The following is a 19,380-nucleotide window of genomic DNA, read 5'->3' on the forward strand; positions in this document are numbered from 1 at the left end:
AATTCATTAAATAGAATATAATGAAGCTTTTAAAATATATGAACAAATATATGGATACCCCTATTAATGTGTTACGGAGTCTTCCTATCTACTTTATGTCTCTATTCAAAGGTTCCTCGTGACATCTTAAATTTGCTTGAATCATATAGACAGAAATTCCTATGGAATATTTTTGGTTCAAATTATATCGCGTAAGTTAGTTGGAATCAGACACTGGCTGCCAAGTCGAAAGGGTGTTTAGTATCTGGTCTTTAAAAGCAAACAAATTCAGCCTTCTTAGCAAATGGTGGTGACGTTTTAAGCTTTGAAAAACAATCTTTATTGAGAAGGTGATTAGAAAGTGTGGCTATGAAATAGATCATCGGGGTGTTCCTTTATCTTCTTCCATCATTCGTAAAGCGTTCGAGGCGATAATACATTGTTCTGGATAGATAAATGGCTACCAAACTCGGATTATAATTTAAAAACATTGTTTCCCATGTTGCTTGCCTTAGAATGTACGAGTAATAAATTGACATTGGTCAAATATAGAACAATTAATGCAAATTCTGGTTTGGCTGGTAACTGTAGCTGGGCAATGCACGTCAGGGGCTGGTCTGGCTCCGATCTACAAAGGCTGGAGGCTCGTTTAGCTGCTTCGTGCCCCCCGAATTCTTCCGAGGATAGACGAAAATGGGTTCTAGGTTCGAACGATGAATTTTTCTATCAAGACTTTATCTGCTTTGTGTGATGGTAAGCTTCTTGGATGCAACCCAAATTCGGGTTTGCTATTGAGATGTTGGCTTTCTATTCTTCCTAAAAAAGTCAATATATTTATATAGCGATTAATTATGAATCGCATTCCTACTCTTCTTAATTTATTGGGTAAGGGCATGGTGTTGGACAATCCTAGGTGCCCGGCCATTATGTGATGGTTTTGATGAAAATACCGATCATCACTTCACCGAATGCCGGTATACTATTTAACTTTTGCGTGGATTTCTAAGTTGGTGGGGGATTAATGATACAGCTCCAAGGGGTATATCGAACACTATTAATATGATGTGTTTTGATATTGGATACAACAATATAAAATTTAGTTTGCTTGGCCTTCCGATTCTTGCTTTTATGGTTAATTTGGAAGTGGAAAAAGAAGCTCATTCACGCCCCGTTAGCAAGCGAAATGCCATACTTAACGAAGATATACTATAAGCAATAAAGTCGTTATATCATTTGTGGATTTCAAGCATGCGAGATATATTTGTAAAAGATTTTTGGTGTATGGAGATCGTAACCTAGAATATCGGCACCACAATTGTAGTTTCCTTGGAGTCAATTTGTATTATGGCATAGCTTTCTTGTTGATTTAGTTGTGTATATCATGTTCCTTGGAGTCTTAGTCATTTGGTGTTGGCAATATGGTCGCCTCTTGCGGGCACTTTGTAATCTTTATCTTAGAATAGCAATTTTGACATCAAATTCTCTCATTTGTCACTCACACGCCCGTTAGAAAGAAACTCCTCGCAACCATCGCGCAAAGCGTACCCGAATGCTTTAGGTTAACTGCTTGGCCCACACATAGTGAAGGATACCATAGACACAACCTTATAGAAAACTCTCCTCCTCCGAGATTTGAACCTGTACCTATTTTTTTAAGAATACCGACCAATAGTTCGGAGGTTCAATTTGTACATCTTTGAGTGTGTTTGGATGAAACTAGCTGGAGCTGGAGCTTATAGCTGGAGCTGGAGCTTATGGGCTATAGCTGGAGCTGGAGCTTATTATTTATAAGTGTTTGGTAAACTAGCTGGAGCTTATTTTTTAGTTCATAAGCTCTACTTTTTTTCATAAGCTATTAGAAGTAGCTTATTTTTCTAGAGCTTATGATTTTCACAAGCTCTATTTTTTATGTCTACCAAACAAAGCTTATTACTTGAAGCTTATTAAAATCATAAGTTCAAGCTCTCATAAACTTTCACAAGCTCCCATAAGCTCTTGCGCCAAACAGGGGCGGATCTACCTTGTGTGGAGTGGTTGCACGTGCTACCAGTCAATCTAGATGACGAAGTGTAAATTTTTTAGATTTTTTTGAATTATATGAAAGGTGCAACCACTCATGTTTGAAATAAGTTGCAGGAGAATAATAGAGAAGAAGGGAAATGGAAGAAGGAGAAAAAAGAAAATGTGAAAAGAGAAAATAAAGATATGTATACATGACTTGTACTCCATATTACAAGTAATGGTACCATTACTTTGAAAATTGAAACAAGTTAGTAAGGGCTTTTGTCATTACAACTCACCGATCCTATTACTAACTACTAGTACTCTCTCTACTTTACAGAATAATATTTTTTTCCTTTAGAAAATTACAAAAATCAACGGCTAAATTGAAATGACCCGTTCATATCGATTATAAACGTTACATAATAGTTGATTTCATTGCGAGGTATTTGACCTCTAAATGATACATTTTACAAACATTGCATTCGCATTTTAAAAAACAAACTTTCATCACATCGAAAGTTGACGGCATGCATACCATTTCATAATATATCCAACTATAAATGACTTAATAATATTCTAGATGAACTCAACGAATCGAATGCAACGTCTTTTGAATTATGTCATGAATGACTCCAAGTAATATCTCTAAAATGAGCAAATGCACAGCGGAAGATTTCTTTCATACCTGAGAATAAACATGCTTTCAAGTGTCAACCAAAAGGTTGGTGAGTTCATAGGTTTATCACAAGCAATAAAATTCATCATTTTGATAGACCACAAGATTTAAATAAAGTACACATATCTCGTGTACAAAACCATTTTTCATAATGCTTAGCAGAGTAGGTTCGTATCCTTTTCTCCCCCGTAGGTTGCCTCGCGATTTTTAAATAACCGTACACATATTATAACAACCCGGAAATTTCCGACTAAATTTAAACCTAACTTCGACTAGTTCCGACGACTCACAAACAATTATTTATAAATAATTACGCATTAATTTGATATATTAATATTATTATTGTTGTTATACTTATTAATTATCATATTATTCTCATTATTAATAATATTAAAAGTATTATTATTAATATTACAAATATTATTATAATAAAAATAATACAATCTATTATTATTATTATCATTAATAATAATATTATTATCATCTTTATAATTATCATTATCATTATTATTATTATATTTATCTATTATTATTATTATTATTGTTAATATTATTATTAATATTATTATAAAATAACATCATTCTTGCTATTCATATTATTTTTATTTTTATTAATAATATTTAAAGTATTATTATTATTATTATTAATATAATTATTATTATTAGTATTATTAATTATTAATATCAATTAAAAATAAAATTAAAAGTCAAATAAAGGATATCCGCTTTTTATTTTTATTTTTTTTATCATGATCTACTTTTTATCTGCTTCATTTTATTTATTCTCCTGATCGTGATTCTCCTAACTGCTCTTATATTTTTTAAACTGATTATGATTCAGCATCTTATTTTTATATATTATTCCTTAATTTTTTCAATTTGAGTGTTCTATGTCGACATCTCAAATCAGCTATAAAACAATCAAACTGATCAATCTTGAATGAAACCATTCGATTTTCCATCATAATTATCCAATATCAATTACAACTAATTCAATTTATTGAATTAAACCAGAAAAATAAACAGCAACCCGTTATCACCTCTGTTCTTGACAATTTATCCCATAATTCGAATTCGAATCCCATTTCAAAATCTATAATTGCAGTCATGTTAGGAATCCTTTACTCAATATATCTGCAAAATCTCAAATCCCAGCTCTTTCTATCGAGTTCTAATTCGTGAGTCAAAGTTTAAAATTCAAAAAGTCAAACGAGTGTTCTACAATCGAATTAAAGGATTAGGTGATGTTTCTGTTCCAATTAATGATCTCAGAAGATTTGGGGAATGATTTCCTACATAATTCGTGTAGAAATTATGAGCTAAAAACCATTTAATTTTCGAAATCAAATATTGAGTTTGTTTTTATTTTCGCGAACAGTTACAGGTCTATATTTTCATTTTTTTTTTTGTTTTCTGATAAGTTCAAAAATCCAAATGAATCATTTCTGTTTTGATTACTAAATCCTAAAACCAATTCATTAATTCACTAATTTAATTGGGGGTTTGGATTCTGTCGATTTAAGTTTGGGATGAAGAAGAAGATGGATACAGAATATTAGATATATAGATATTGGTTGGGAATATATTTAGAAAAACAGAAGTGGTTCCATGGTTTAGGGTGTTGATGTGTAACGAGAGGTCGCGGGTTCGAGCCCGGTCTTGGTCATTTTTTTTTGGGAAAAGCTTTGGAGGTAGTTTTATTATTAAACTTTTTATTATTATTTTCATTATTATTAATTATGTTATAATTATTATTATTAATTATGGTTATCACTAAAATTAATATTATGAATGTTACTATCATTATTATTACAAGTATTATAATTATTAGTATTACTATTATTAAAATATGTATCATTATTATTATTATTATTATTATTATTATTATGAAAATAATAAAAGTTATTATTATTTTCATTAATATTAGTATTGGTATCATTTTATAAATATTAGTATTATTGATCTATTTATAATCAATACTATCATTATTATCATTAATATTAAGAATTATTATTATTATTACTTTGAAAACAATACAAATTATTATTATTATCATTTTTACTACTAGTATTATTATTATTATCATTATTACTATTATTATTGTTATAATTATCATTACTATCAATATTTTTATTGTTAATATTACCCTTATAATCAAATACAACTTTTGATTACCAATATTAATATTATTTTACTAAATAGATATTATGTATATAAAAACATATTTATAAGTAATATTACATATAAGTATGTATTAACCATATTAACAATTTTTATACGAATATTCATATATAACAAATTAGGTATTTTTAATACAAACCAACTATATATTAATATAACTATATAAATATTTATCATTTTAAATACATATACACAAATTAAATATATAATATATAACGTAAGTTATAATATGTGAATTTGTTCAATTACGATTACATGTTTTAATATATATAAAACTGATATAGGTTCATGAATTCGAGGACAACTCTGTACTTGTACAGTTCCATCATACGCATAATTACTACAAACTATCGTATCATATTGTGAGTTTATTTGATTCCCTTTTACTCTTTACATTTTTGGGCTGAGAATACATGCACAACTTTTATAACTGTTTTACACGCTAGACACAAGTACCAACTTTAAACTATGCTATACCCGACTATGTCCGACTAAGTCCCTAACCGACAAGTATAAACACAACTTGTCTTTGGGGCAAACTATGAACAACTTTTGGATCTACGTGATCTACTAATTGGTCAATGCGAGCCAAGCTTATGAACAACTTTTGGATCTGCGTGATCTACGAATTGGTCCTTGTGAGACCAAGCTTATGAACAACTTTTGGATCTGCGTGATCTACTTTTTGGTCCCTGCGAGACCAACTTTATGAACAACTTTTGGATCTGCGAGATCTACTAATTGGTCCCTGTGAGACCAAGCTTATGAACAAAAATCTTGTGGTCTAACACTATTACTGAAATTATTATTTATGACAAACTTATGAACTTACTCAACCTAGTGTTGACTTTTTAAGCATGTTTATTCTCAGGTACTTAAATATTGCTTCCGCTGTATATCTGTTGCTTTGATAATGACTGCTTGCCATGCTTGGAGTCTTCATTTCATATCATATCAATTAAAGACATTTAATGCGTTATTCATTAAATACAATGTAATCTATTTATCTTCCGCTGCAAAACTCAATAAAATGTCTCATATAGAGTCGTTCTCGTTTATACAACTGTGATATGATATAATTTGAGATGACCCGACCCAATCCATAGGGACGAATATAATAACATATGATTACATCGCGAGGTACTTGACCTCTAAATGATACATTTTTACAAACATTGCATTCGTTTTAAAAGACAAACTCTCCTTTACATCGAAAGTTAACAGGCATGCATACCATTTCATAATATCCAAACTTTAAATGACCTAATATGCCATTTACTTAATAATAATCTCTAATGAGCTTCAATGACTCGAATGCAACGTCTTTTGAAATATGTCATGAATGACTCCAAGTAATGTCCTTAAAATGAGCTCATGCACAGTGGAAGATTTCTTTTAAACCTGAGAATAAACATGCTTTAAAGTGTCAACCAAAAGGTTGGTGAGTTCATTAGTTTATCATAATCATTTATTTCCATCATTTTAATAGACCACAAGAATTTCATTTCCAGTTCTCATAAATATACGTCCCATGCATAGAGACAAAAATAATCATTCATATGGTGAACACCTGGTAACCGACATTAACTAGATACATATAAGAATATCCCCTATCATTCCGGGATCCTCCTTCGGACATGATATAAATTTCGAAGTACTAAAGCATCCGGTACTTTGGATGGGGTTTGTTAGGCCCAATAGATCTATCTTTAGGATTCGCGTCAATTAGGGTGTCTGTTCCCTAATTCTTAGATTACCAGACTTTAATAAAAAAGGGGCATATTCGATTTCGATAATTCAACCATATAATGTAGTTTTGATTACTTGTGTCTATTTCGTAAAAACATTTATAAAAATTGCGCATGTATTCTCAGCCCAAAAATATAAAGGGTAAAAAGGTAAATGAAACTCACCATACTGTATTTTGTAGTAAAAATACATATAACATCATTGAACAAGTGTAAGGTTGGCCTCGGATTCACGAATCTATATTAATTATATATATTTATATGTCGGTCAAAATTTGTCTAACAATTTAGGCCAAGTCATAGTGTACCACAATCCTAATGCTCGAGTCTGACTCAACAGTATAGTAACATGTTATATTACCCATGCTCAGTTAAAATTCTAGTAAAAGGTGACGTGTGAAACAACGTAACACAAATGGTTTCATAATCATAAAATAGTATTTTAGTATTTAGAGAAAGTCAACACAAAAAAATTAACTGAAAAGTTAACGGGAAAAGTCAAATTTCAAGGTCAAAAGTCAAAGGTTAAAGTAAAAAGTCAAAGGTTAAAGTAAAAACGAGGTCGCATGCAAAAATACAATAACTTATACAAAAAATGATTTTTCGGTCAAACATGACTAAACGGCCACTTCAGCGATTTTTAGAAAAATTATCGGAACTCCGATTGTTAAACGGCCAAAGATAAAAGTTACACATTACCAAAAAGATTAAGCATAAATTTTACAGAAGTAAACTAAACCTAGACAACTCGTAGTTGCCAACGCGGTTTCGGCGTTTCAAAGTTAATTTTTCAGCTTTAATAAATTTACAAAAGTGACCGAGTAGCCTACTTTGGAGATTTTTAGAAAATTCCTCGAAACTCGGATTGACAAACGGTCAAAGCCTTCATATTCTCGTTACCACAAAGATATAACATGATTTTTGGCAAAAGTAAACACACATCAGGCCGACCATGACAACTGATACAAAACTGACATTTTTAATAAAAAAGTTTCAGCTCTTTTTAGAATTTTAAAATGTGACCAAACAGTCAACTTTGACGATTTTTAGAAAAATCGTCGAGACTCGAATTGACAAACGGCCAGAGTCGTTTGTTAGACCTTACAGTAAAGAATTCAGTGGTATTTTTGTTTTAATCTGAAACAACGCAGGTCAGCAAGAATTTTAGTTTCCGTATCGACGTTTCATCAAAATTTACAAAAATTCTTTTATCCATAACTTGACAACCGTTCAACGAATTCATTTGATATCTAAATGAAAAGTTCTTAATTTATCGCTAGCTTTCCAAAGACATGCATATTTTATACCTTATTTTATCCCTAGTATAACAACCTTTAAGATTCAACATAACTTATCTAAGGGCAATATCAAATATACAAATATGCATAATCCTATTTTCTCGAGCACTAGTCAGGGATACACTATTGGTATATAAAATTTAAATTATGAGTACTCACGTATCAATATTGAGATCCAATATTGTAGGAAAGGTACGTAGACGCAACGGAGATGACAAACACTAAATTGACCTCATGAGCATACCCATGGACCATACCTATCACCTCCATAGCTATAACCCATAATTTCCTTAGCCCTATCCTACTCATAAAACTTGTCTTGAAATGACCCGCTCATGACCTCGTCGTAGTATTTTATGTATAACACTAATAATATCGCTCCCAATAATACTAATAATAATAAGATTAATATTAATAATAATAATAATAAATTAAGTAATACTCCGTAATATGAAAATGAAAATGAATGGCAGATTGAACGAGTTCGGTTTTTAAAGAGAAAGTTTGCCACCTACCACCACAACTTGCGACAACTTTATGATTCCCATTTCAAATCTTACGTAACTTTACAACTTTATGTAAAGTATATATATATATATATATATATATATATATATATATATATATATATATATATATATATATATATATATATATATATATATATATATATATATATATATTATTTAATATATAATATATTTAATCTTTAGAATTAATTAAATATTATATTATATTTACGCTCATGGTAAAAATATAATTTTTATAAAAATGACACGGTCGTGGTCTCACGACTCATGTACCACTTTCGGTTTTTCGGGCGCACTTTCGTACGTTTAGAAAACTAGCCTTTTACGTTACGTGACGTGTACCTTTTACAAAAATTAGACTTACTCAACAATAAATTACCTTTATAAAAATATAACTTATAAAATTGAGCGTTGTGGTCATTTCCTTCTATAAATTAAAGTCTCGTTGTTTGTCAATATATTTTATTTTTAAATTAAACATTTTGTGACACGTACCTTTATTAATAACTAGACTTAAATTAATTAAAAACTAACCCACTCAAAGTGTAACTTAATCTTTTGAGTGTTTTGATCATTTCCTTTTATAATTCATAATCTTGTTATTTATCAAAGCCTATTTATTAATATTAGTTTAAAATCAAAACGTTTTATGACTAATTTAAATTAAAATTTATAATCTTATACATATTTTTGAAATATTTATCTAATAACATACTAGTTATCCTTTCAAAACTAATTATATAATTTAAGTTCATTTACATAATCGAAAATCCTATAACGTTTATGCTTTAAAACTTAATTTGATTTCATTCTTTTATGCGTAAATGTTTAGTTTAATTTCCTTAACTTTCTAAATAATATAACTTATTATAACATATCAAATGGGTTTATCTAGTCAACGAATCGTATCCCAATTATTCCTTCTATATGATAAATTGAGTATTATGAAATTCAATTCTCCACTAACTTTTGTCTAACTCCCAATAAGTGATACTTTGTTCTTACTTGTAAATCACTTTACCATTTATTCCGAATACCGTTAAAAAAGTAAGGGTTTCCTAATTCAAAGTGGACCTCATAACAGAGACTCATAATCATAGTTCAATGTATCCGATAATTCAATCATTTGATATTATCTTTTAATCTCGTCGATAAACTTACATCGAACAAATACGTTCATGTAAAGTATTATTTATTCAATACCTTGATAGCATTTCCAAGTTCATAAAATATATCTCATAACTTATATTCATATTAACTAATTCGTTCAATGTTTTATTAATATATCACAATTTAATAATCACACATGTATATGTATATATATTTATTTACACATAATTGTTCGTGAATCGTTAGGCATGGTCAAAGGGTAATTGATTACATGAATATAGTTTCAAAGCTTTCGAGACTCAACAATACAGATTTTTGCTTATCGTGTCGGATATATATAAAGATTAAAGTTTAAATTTGTTCTGAAATTTCTGGGTCATCACAGTACCTACCCGTTAAAAGAAATTTCGTCCCGAAATTTGATCGAAGTCGTCATGGCTAACTATAAAAATGTTTTCATGACGAATATGAGTTAATAAATAGAGTTTTATCATCATTGAGTAATATAGATAGAACAATTTGATTATGCGAAGAGTATAAGTGAAGCTATCGCAAGAGTGTGAAATGAGTAAATGTATATTCGTTTTAACCAATGACGTGGTTATGATTGATTTTCCGGAATTCATGGGATTTAAAGAAAATCTTCGTAATAAGATTTGGGGTTTCGGCGATTTAGGAAATCAGGATCTTCTTTGATTAAATGCAATAATCTGTTTCGATTGGTCTGTCGGATATTTCACTATAAATTCACTCCCTTCATTTCCTTATTTCCACAGCTCACACCTTCTATTCTTGCTCTCTTGATTCATATTTTAAAACATTCGTCAACATGCTCCATCCAGTACTGATTCTTGATATACTCCTAACTTTCATATCTGTCATCCTTCTCTTTCATCTACCACCGGAGGAAGTTACTTACTTCTATCATTACCTTGGGGTTATAGTGTTTTTCATTCTCCCGTGTCTTTATATCGCTATACGTATTGATATACACGGTTTGTAGTTTCTGGGTGGTTGTTGGGTTTTATATCTTCCTTTATACTTCGATGTCCCTGCTTCTGTCTTCTATAATCATTGTCATCCATAGTTAATGTTCTCTCCTATTTGCTGCGGTTTATACCCCAATTTTTGTTTTCGGAGCTTTGTCCTTTCGTTTCTTCTTCTTGCGATTAAGTAGCTCTTGTAATGGTCCGGAATTTGTATGTATGGCTTTCAGAAGGAATATAGTAATTGTTCTAAGAAGGAAAGGGCAATGGTAAATCCTGATTTTTTTAAATTACCAGAATACCCTGAAAAAGACCGAATCATCAAGAAATAGTTCCTTGATATGTTTAGAGATTAAGTAGAATGTAAGAGTCGTGTAAATGGTACATGATGACGGTATATTATGTGAATCATCGCGTCCATTAGAAACTTAGCATGATTTACCGTAATATAATGACGTTGATCAAGTGTCATTATATTATACTAACCCATGCATCAGTTCCCAACACTACTTCAAAAACATTCATATTTGAATTTTTCAGAATTTAGCAGCTAACACAGTTTCTTTTATGTTGCAGATATTACAGGGAGATAAATGATCTCATATAAGAATAGTTGTGATAATATTTCCAGAAATATGGAGAATATGTATAATGGAAGATACGAAGATACCTTATGATATTTAAGGTAAGATGATGATGAAGAATATCTGTCTGTGAAGGTTTAGACTAAGGGGTAATGTGTTTGCTAACTATTTCAGCAGACACTGAATTATTTGGATCCTTTGAAGGTAGATTCAGTCCTTGTGATTTATCCACAGCTTCCTTCATACTTTGCTCAATCCATTTTTCAGTACCAAATCCTTTCTTTTTCTGAGCTTTACCAACTCACTGTCTTCTTTCATCAAACATTTGGCCGTTCAGATCATCTACCATTTTATTTTTATTTTTTTATGTTTCCTCTGCATTTAATGCTATAATATCTGAATCACTGGTTATCAATTCGAGATGGGTTCAGAAGAATCGTGTTTTAGATGATTAAACGCTGGTGGTAATATGGTGGAATATGAAAGGTTCCCCAGTAATAATGACGAAAAGGCAACGTATCTAACAGGGTTATAATAAGACTGGCCCGACTGCAAAATCGAAGTTGACTTGCTGGAGCTGTGACAAAATTGGCTACTTTGAAAAGGAATCGAAATGTTGTTTTTGCTAGAAGAATTCGACGCAGGTACATGTTAGATTATGACTTTGGTTTCGAGAGTTTTTCAGGTACAAAACTTCGGGTAACGTGTGGTTGGATCATCATCTCAATTGTTTATTATTTGATGTGTCTTCTAGAATTTCGAAGGGATTTAATTGCAGATTGTCATAGTCAATATCCAAATGATGAAATCGTCCTAAATCCCGAATGATTTTTCATATCCATCTTGTGTGTTACGATTAAAAGTGATGTTCTATCACAGTTTTGAAGTCAAAGTATAGCTTTGAAAAATGTAAAGATCTAAGAGTGATGATTTTGGTTGTATCTCGAGTTGAATTCTGAAATTCCCAAAATCAGAATATGTAATTAGATTCGAATGAGTATGGTTGTTTTGATTTCTATAGAAGAATGTAAATTGGTTTAGTTGATGATTATTGAATCAGAATTGAAAAATGTAACATATTAATTGTGATTTTATATATCTCTCGGGTATTACCTACCCGTTAAAAAATTTCACAAATAATATTTTGAACAAGAATTCTCATTACAATCTTTATGAAAATATATGTGGGTATATTTTCTTCAGATGGATTACAGATTCAATGAGTTAATATAATACTAAGCTCATTTGATTTTCGGATTGAATTAGAAATGAATTTTCTCTAAAACATTAGAGATTACATAATCTTTGCGAAGTATTTCACTAATGTAATCAATGCTTCAATGTTTATATGTATTTTCTTAGTGAATCATGCTGATGCTCATAGAACTCTTGCTAACTTCGCAAGATACGAATATTGTTTTCCCGTAAATTTCGGGTATATCGTAGATGAAAGTGTATAATCAAACATGTTATTGAATGATACACTTGATTTATTATGAACCGGAGTTCATTAGATTGAAACAGAGATTGTGGTTAACGATGATTAAGTTGTTAATGAAGGATGTACATCATAAGATATTAGTAATATGAATTTAAAAGAGTAGTATCTACTCTTTTTCAATTCATACTTAATAGCTTAGTACAAAAAGATTTATTATAATTCCAGAATTCATATATATAAAATATATAACAATTCTTCAGAAGGAATGAGTTAATACTATATAACTCGTTGATACAACATATTCGTTGTTGATTGGTAACGATTTCCACAGTGATTCTTGAATTGATGGGATTTGTGATGTCATAGGTGTTGCTGATTCTGACGATGCTGACGTTACTGACTATACTGGTGATGCTAACGGTACTATTGCTGCTGATGATACTTCCGGTAATTGCTAGTGATGCTTGTATAACAAGTAAATCGCGCACCATCCTTGTTAGGGTTTCGATTCTTCCTTGACTCATTTTGGTTCACTCATCTGATTTAGGGTTAGGGTGGAAATAGATAATCTCTAAGACTTTAGAGATTACATAATCACCGTAGAATATTCCTCCGATGAAGTTATGAATCAATACTTCATCGTTTGTTGTTGTTGGTACTCCTTGGTATCTTTGGTGCGTGTGATGTTGATATCCGAGGTATAGATTATGATGTTGAGGCGTGTGATGCAAATGTGATTGTTGATGATGGTAATGGTACTGTTGGTGTTAATGATGATGATATCGTTGATGCCGGTGATGCTGCTGATGTCTAGAGTATTGAGGTTTGCGATGTTGATGTTACTGGCGGTACTGATTATGCTGCTGGTGCTGCTGATGGTGTTTGTAATCCTTGCACCATAAGCTCCAAAGCCGTCACGCGTGCGCGAAGTTCGTTAACTTCTGCTAGTACACCGGGATGATTGTCGGTTGGGACGAGCGGATAAATAAAATATAGGATTTGATGTAGGATATAATCGTGACGAGATACTCTGGAAATGAGAGAGAAAATGGTTTCACGAACAGGTTCACCGGTAAGTGCTTCAGGTTCATCGCCAATAGGGAAATTTGGTGGATGGAAAGGATCACCTTCTTCTTGTCTCCAATAATTGAGGAGGCTACGAACCCATCCCCATTTCATCCAGAATAGATGATGACTGATTGGTTGATCCATTCCGGTCACACTATTTTCGGAGCTCGAATGGAAATCCATATCGACATAGCTGTCGAAATCTGAGGAGTTCGAACTAGATGCGGAATCCATCTCGTATGATCAGAGAAAGAATTTTGGTATAAAATAGATTGTAGAATTTAGATTTGGTATTCCTCAATACATAATTTACATATGTATATATAATACCAAAATCCCATAGATTTCGGAGAATCTTTGAAAGATGTTAGTCAAAGTTCACAGTAATAAATACGCTAAGATATTAATTAGCAGATATGCTAAGATGTGAATTTCGTCTATACACTGTTATGCAATAAATGCAGGAAAACGAGTCTAGACTTAAGATGATAAGCAGATAATTTCCTAAGGATGATAAGTAGATGATTTCCGACACAAAATGATAAGCAAAACTTTTGACATGCAGACACGGTCGAAGTCCAGACTCACTAATGCATCCTAACATCTTATCAGTTAGACACACTAATGCAGACCTGGTTCGCTAAGACCACCGCTCTGATACCACATGAGATGACCCGACCCAATCCATAGGGACGAATATAATAACATATGATTACATCGCGAGGTACTTGACCTCTAAATGATACATTTTTACAAACATTGCATTCGTTTTAAAAGACAAACTCTCCTTTACATCGAAAGTTAACAGGCATGCATACCATTTCATAATATCCAAACTTTAAATGACCTAATATGCCATTTACTTAATAATAATCTCTAATGAGCTTCAATGACTCGAATGCAACGTCTTTTGAAATATGTCATGAATGACTCCAAGTAATGTCCTTAAAATGAGCTCATGCACAGTGGAAGATTTCTTTTAAACCTGAGAATAAACATGCTTTAAAGTGTCAACCAAAAGGTTGGTGAGTTCATTAGTTTATCATAATCATTTATTTCCATCATTTTAATAGACCACAAGAATTTCATTTCCAGTTCTCATAAATATACGTCCCATGCATAGAGACAAAAATAATCATTCATATGGTGAACACCTGGTAACCGACATTAACTAGATACATATAAGAATATCCCCTATCATTCCGGGATCCTCCTTCGGACATGATATAAATTTCGAAGTACTAAAGCATCCGGTACTTTGGATGGGGTTTGTTAGGCCCAATAGATCTATCTTTAGGATTCGCGTCAATTAGGGTGTCTGTTCCCTAATTCTTAGATTACCAGACTTTAATAAAAAAGGGGCATATTCGATTTCGATAATTCAACCATATAATGTAGTTTTGATTACTTGTGTCTATTTCGTAAAAACATTTATAAAAATTGCGCATGTATTCTCAGCCCAAAAATATAAAGGGTAAAAAGGTAAATGAAACTCACCATACTGTATTTTGTAGTAAAAATACATATAACATCATTGAACAAGTGTAAGGTTGGCCTCGGATTCACGAATCTATATTAATTATATATATTTATATGTCGGTCAAAATTTGTCTAACAATTTAGGCCAAGTCATAGTGTACCACAATCCTAATGCTCGAGTCTGACTCAACAGTATAGTAACATGTTATATTACCCATGCTCAGTTAAAATTCTAGTAAAAGGTGACGTGTGAAACAACGTAACACAAATGGTTTCATAATCATAAAATAGTATTTTAGTATTTAGAGAAAGTCAACACAAAAAAATTAACTGAAAAGTTAACGGGAAAAGTCAAATTTCAAGGTCAAAAGTCAAAGGTTAAAGTAAAAAGTCAAAGGTTAAAGTAAAAACGAGGTCGCATGCAAAAATACAATAACTTATACAAAAAATGATTTTTCGGTCAAACATGACTAAACGGCCACTTCAGCGATTTTTAGAAAAATTATCGGAACTCCGATTGTTAAACGGCCAAAGATAAAAGTTACACATTACCAAAAAGATTAAGCATAAATTTTACAGAAGTAAACTAAACCTAGACAACTCGTAGTTGCCAACGCGGTTTCGGCGTTTCAAAGTTAATTTTTCAGCTTTAATAAATTTACAAAAGTGACCGAGTAGCCTACTTTGGAGATTTTTAGAAAATTCCTCGAAACTCGGATTGACAAACGGTCAAAGCCTTCATATTCTCGTTACCACAAAGATATAACATGATTTTTGGCAAAAGTAAACACACATCAGGCCGACCATGACAACTGATACAAAACTGACATTTTTAATAAAAAAAGTTTCAGCTCTTTTTAGAATTTTAAAATGTGACCAAACAGTCAACTTTGACGATTTTTAGAAAAATCGTCGAGACTCGAATTGACAAACGGCCAGAGTCGTTTGTTAGACCTTACAGTAAAGAATTCAGTGGTATTTTTGTTTTAATCTGAAACAACGCAGGTCAGCAAGAATTTTAGTTTCCGTATCGACGTTTCATCAAAATTTACAAAAATTCTTTTATCCATAACTTGACAACCGTTCAACGAATTCATTTGATATCTAAATGAAAAGTTCTTAATTTATCGCTAGCTTTCCAAAGACATGCATATTTTATACCTTATTTTATCCCTAGTATAACAACCTTTAAGATTCAACATAACTTATCTAAGGGCAATATCAAATATACAAATATGCATAATCCTATTTTCTCGAGCACTAGTCAGGGATACACTATTGGTATATAAAATTTAAATTATGAGTACTCACGTATCAATATTGAGATCCAATATTGTAGGAAAGGTACGTAGACGCAACGGAGATGACAAACACTAAATTGACCTCATGAGCATACCCATGGACCATACCTATCACCTCCATAGCTATAACCCATAATTTCCTTAGCCCTATCCTACTCATAAAACTTGTCTTGAAATGACCCGCTCATGACCTCGTCGTAGTATTTTATGTATAACACTAATAATATCGCTCCCAATAATACTAATAATAATAAGATTAATATTAATAATAATAATAATAAATTAAGTAATACTCCGTAATATGAAAATGAAAATGAATGGCAGATTGAACGAGTTCGGTTTTTAAAGAGAAAGTTTGCCACCTACCACCACAACTTGCGACAACTTTATGATTCCCATTTCAAATCTTACGTAACTTTACAACTTTATGTAAAGTATATATATATATATATATATATATATATATATATATATATATATATATATATATATATATATATATATATATTATTTAATATATAATATATTTAATCTTTAGAATTAATTAAATATTATATTATATTTACGCTCATGGTAAAAATATAATTTTTATAAAAATGACACGGTCGTGGTCTCACGACTCATGTACCACTTTCGGTTTTTCGGGCGCACTTTCGTACGTTTAGAAAACTAGCCTTTTACGTTACGTGACGTGTACCTTTTACAAAAATTAGACTTACTCAACAATAAATTACCTTTATAAAAATATAACTTATAAAATTGAGCGTTGTGGTCATTTCCTTCTATAAATTAAAGTCTCGTTGTTTGTCAATATATTTTATTTTTAAATTAAACATTTTGTGACACGTACCTTTATTAATAACTAGACTTAAATTAATTAAAAACTAACCCACTCAAAGTGTAACTTAATCTTTTGAGTGTTTTGATCATTTCCTTTTATAATTCATAATCTTGTTATTTATCAAAGCCTATTTATTAATATTAGTTTAAAATCAAAACGTTTTATGACTAATTTAAATTAAAATTTATAATCTTATACATATTTTTGAAATATTTATCTAATAACATACTAGTTATCCTTTCAAAACTAATTATATAATTTAAGTTCATTTACATAATCGAAAATCCTATAACGTTTATGCTTTAAAACTTAATTTGATTTCATTCTTTTATGCGTAAATGTTTAGTTTAATTTCCTTAACTTTCTAAATAATATAACTTATTATAACATATCAAATGGGTTTATCTAGTCAACGAATCGTATCCCAATTATTCCTTCTATATGATAAATTGAGTATTATGAAATTCAATTCTCCACTAACTTTTGTCTAACTCCCAATAAGTGATACTTTGTTCTTACTTGTAAATCACTTTACCATTTATTCCGAATACCGTTAAAAAAGTAAGGGTTTCCTAATTCAAAGTGGACCTCATAACAGAGACTCATAATCATAGTTCAATGTATCCGATAATTCAATCATTTGATATTATCTTTTAATCTCGTCGATAAACTTACATCGAACAAATACGTTCATGTAAAGTATTATTTATTCAATACCTTGATAGCATTTCCAAGTTCATAAAATATATCTCATAACTTATATTCATATTAACTAATTCGTTCAATGTTTTATTAATATATCACAATTTAATAATCACACATGTATATGTATATATATTTATTTACACATAATTGTTCGTGAATCGTTAGGCATGGTCAAAGGGTAATTGATTACATGAATATAGTTTCAAAGCTTTCGAGACTCAACAATGCAGATTTTTGCTTATCGTGTCGGATATATATAAAGATTAAAGTTTAAATTTGTTCTGAAATTTCTGGGTCATCACATAATTAGTGACGTTATTCTTCCAGGCCCTATCTGGAGGACGTCACACATATCTCGTGCACAAAAATAATACACATAACCTGTGTATAAAAATCATTCTCTCGATACATAACATTCAATTTGATTTCATTGCTCAACATGGTAACCGACCTTAACATATAATGCGTATCAATAATATCCCCAAAATAGAACATCTCGTCTGTATAATATATAAACTTTGAAGTACTAAACACCACGCCCACTAGCTCTTCCGTCTAGTGAACATTCTGGGTGGGGATGTTAAACCCGGTAGCTACCTTTAGGCGTGAATTAGGGCCATACCCATTTCTAATTCTTAGGTTACCAAGCAATAATAATCAGGGGAAAATATTCACAACAATTATTGGCAATTATAACGTCCAACTAATTCAATAATAATCTACAGAACTTCTGTCTGCATAATAATTCATTCGAGGAATGTTTTGCTTGTGTCTATCTCGTCAAACATTTATAAAAGCATCTCATGTATTCTCATTCCAAAAATATAGATTTCAAAAGCATTTAATAAAACAGTTATAAAAACAGCGCATGTATTATCAGTCCCAAAAATGTAAAGAGTAAAAGGGAGCAAATGAACTCACAATAATGTATTTTGTAGTAAAAATACATATGTCGATATTGAATAATGCATGGTTGGCCTTGGATTCACGAACTGATGTTATGCGAGGTGTATATGAAATAGTATTAATTTAAATACGAAATACGACGAAATATTACACAAGTTTTAATTATTTATTTACAAAATGGATATACCTAAACCTTACTACAACACTATAGGCAGTGTACCTAATCGTAGAGTAGTGTAGTTTTTAGTAAGTCCGGTTCGTTCCACAGGGAGCTGGTTTATTTCACACTATATTTTAAACAATTATATTCGTACAAAATATATTATATTAATAATATATAAAAAGGGGTTTTACCGTTTAATGACCGGTTTGTCGATTTTATATTTTAAGCGAAGCGTAAAGTAAATGACGATATTTAACTAACAATATAAAATAAATAACAATAATTAAAATGACAATAAATAAAAGTACGAGGAAATATGAAATAAAATATATTATGCTTATTTAAACTTCCGTAATCATGATGTTTGACGTGTTGATTTT

Source organism: Rutidosis leptorrhynchoides, chromosome 2, assembly GCF_046630445.1.
Source record: "Rutidosis leptorrhynchoides isolate AG116_Rl617_1_P2 chromosome 2, CSIRO_AGI_Rlap_v1, whole genome shotgun sequence".
Classification (NCBI taxonomy): domain Eukaryota; kingdom Viridiplantae; phylum Streptophyta; class Magnoliopsida; order Asterales; family Asteraceae; genus Rutidosis; species Rutidosis leptorrhynchoides.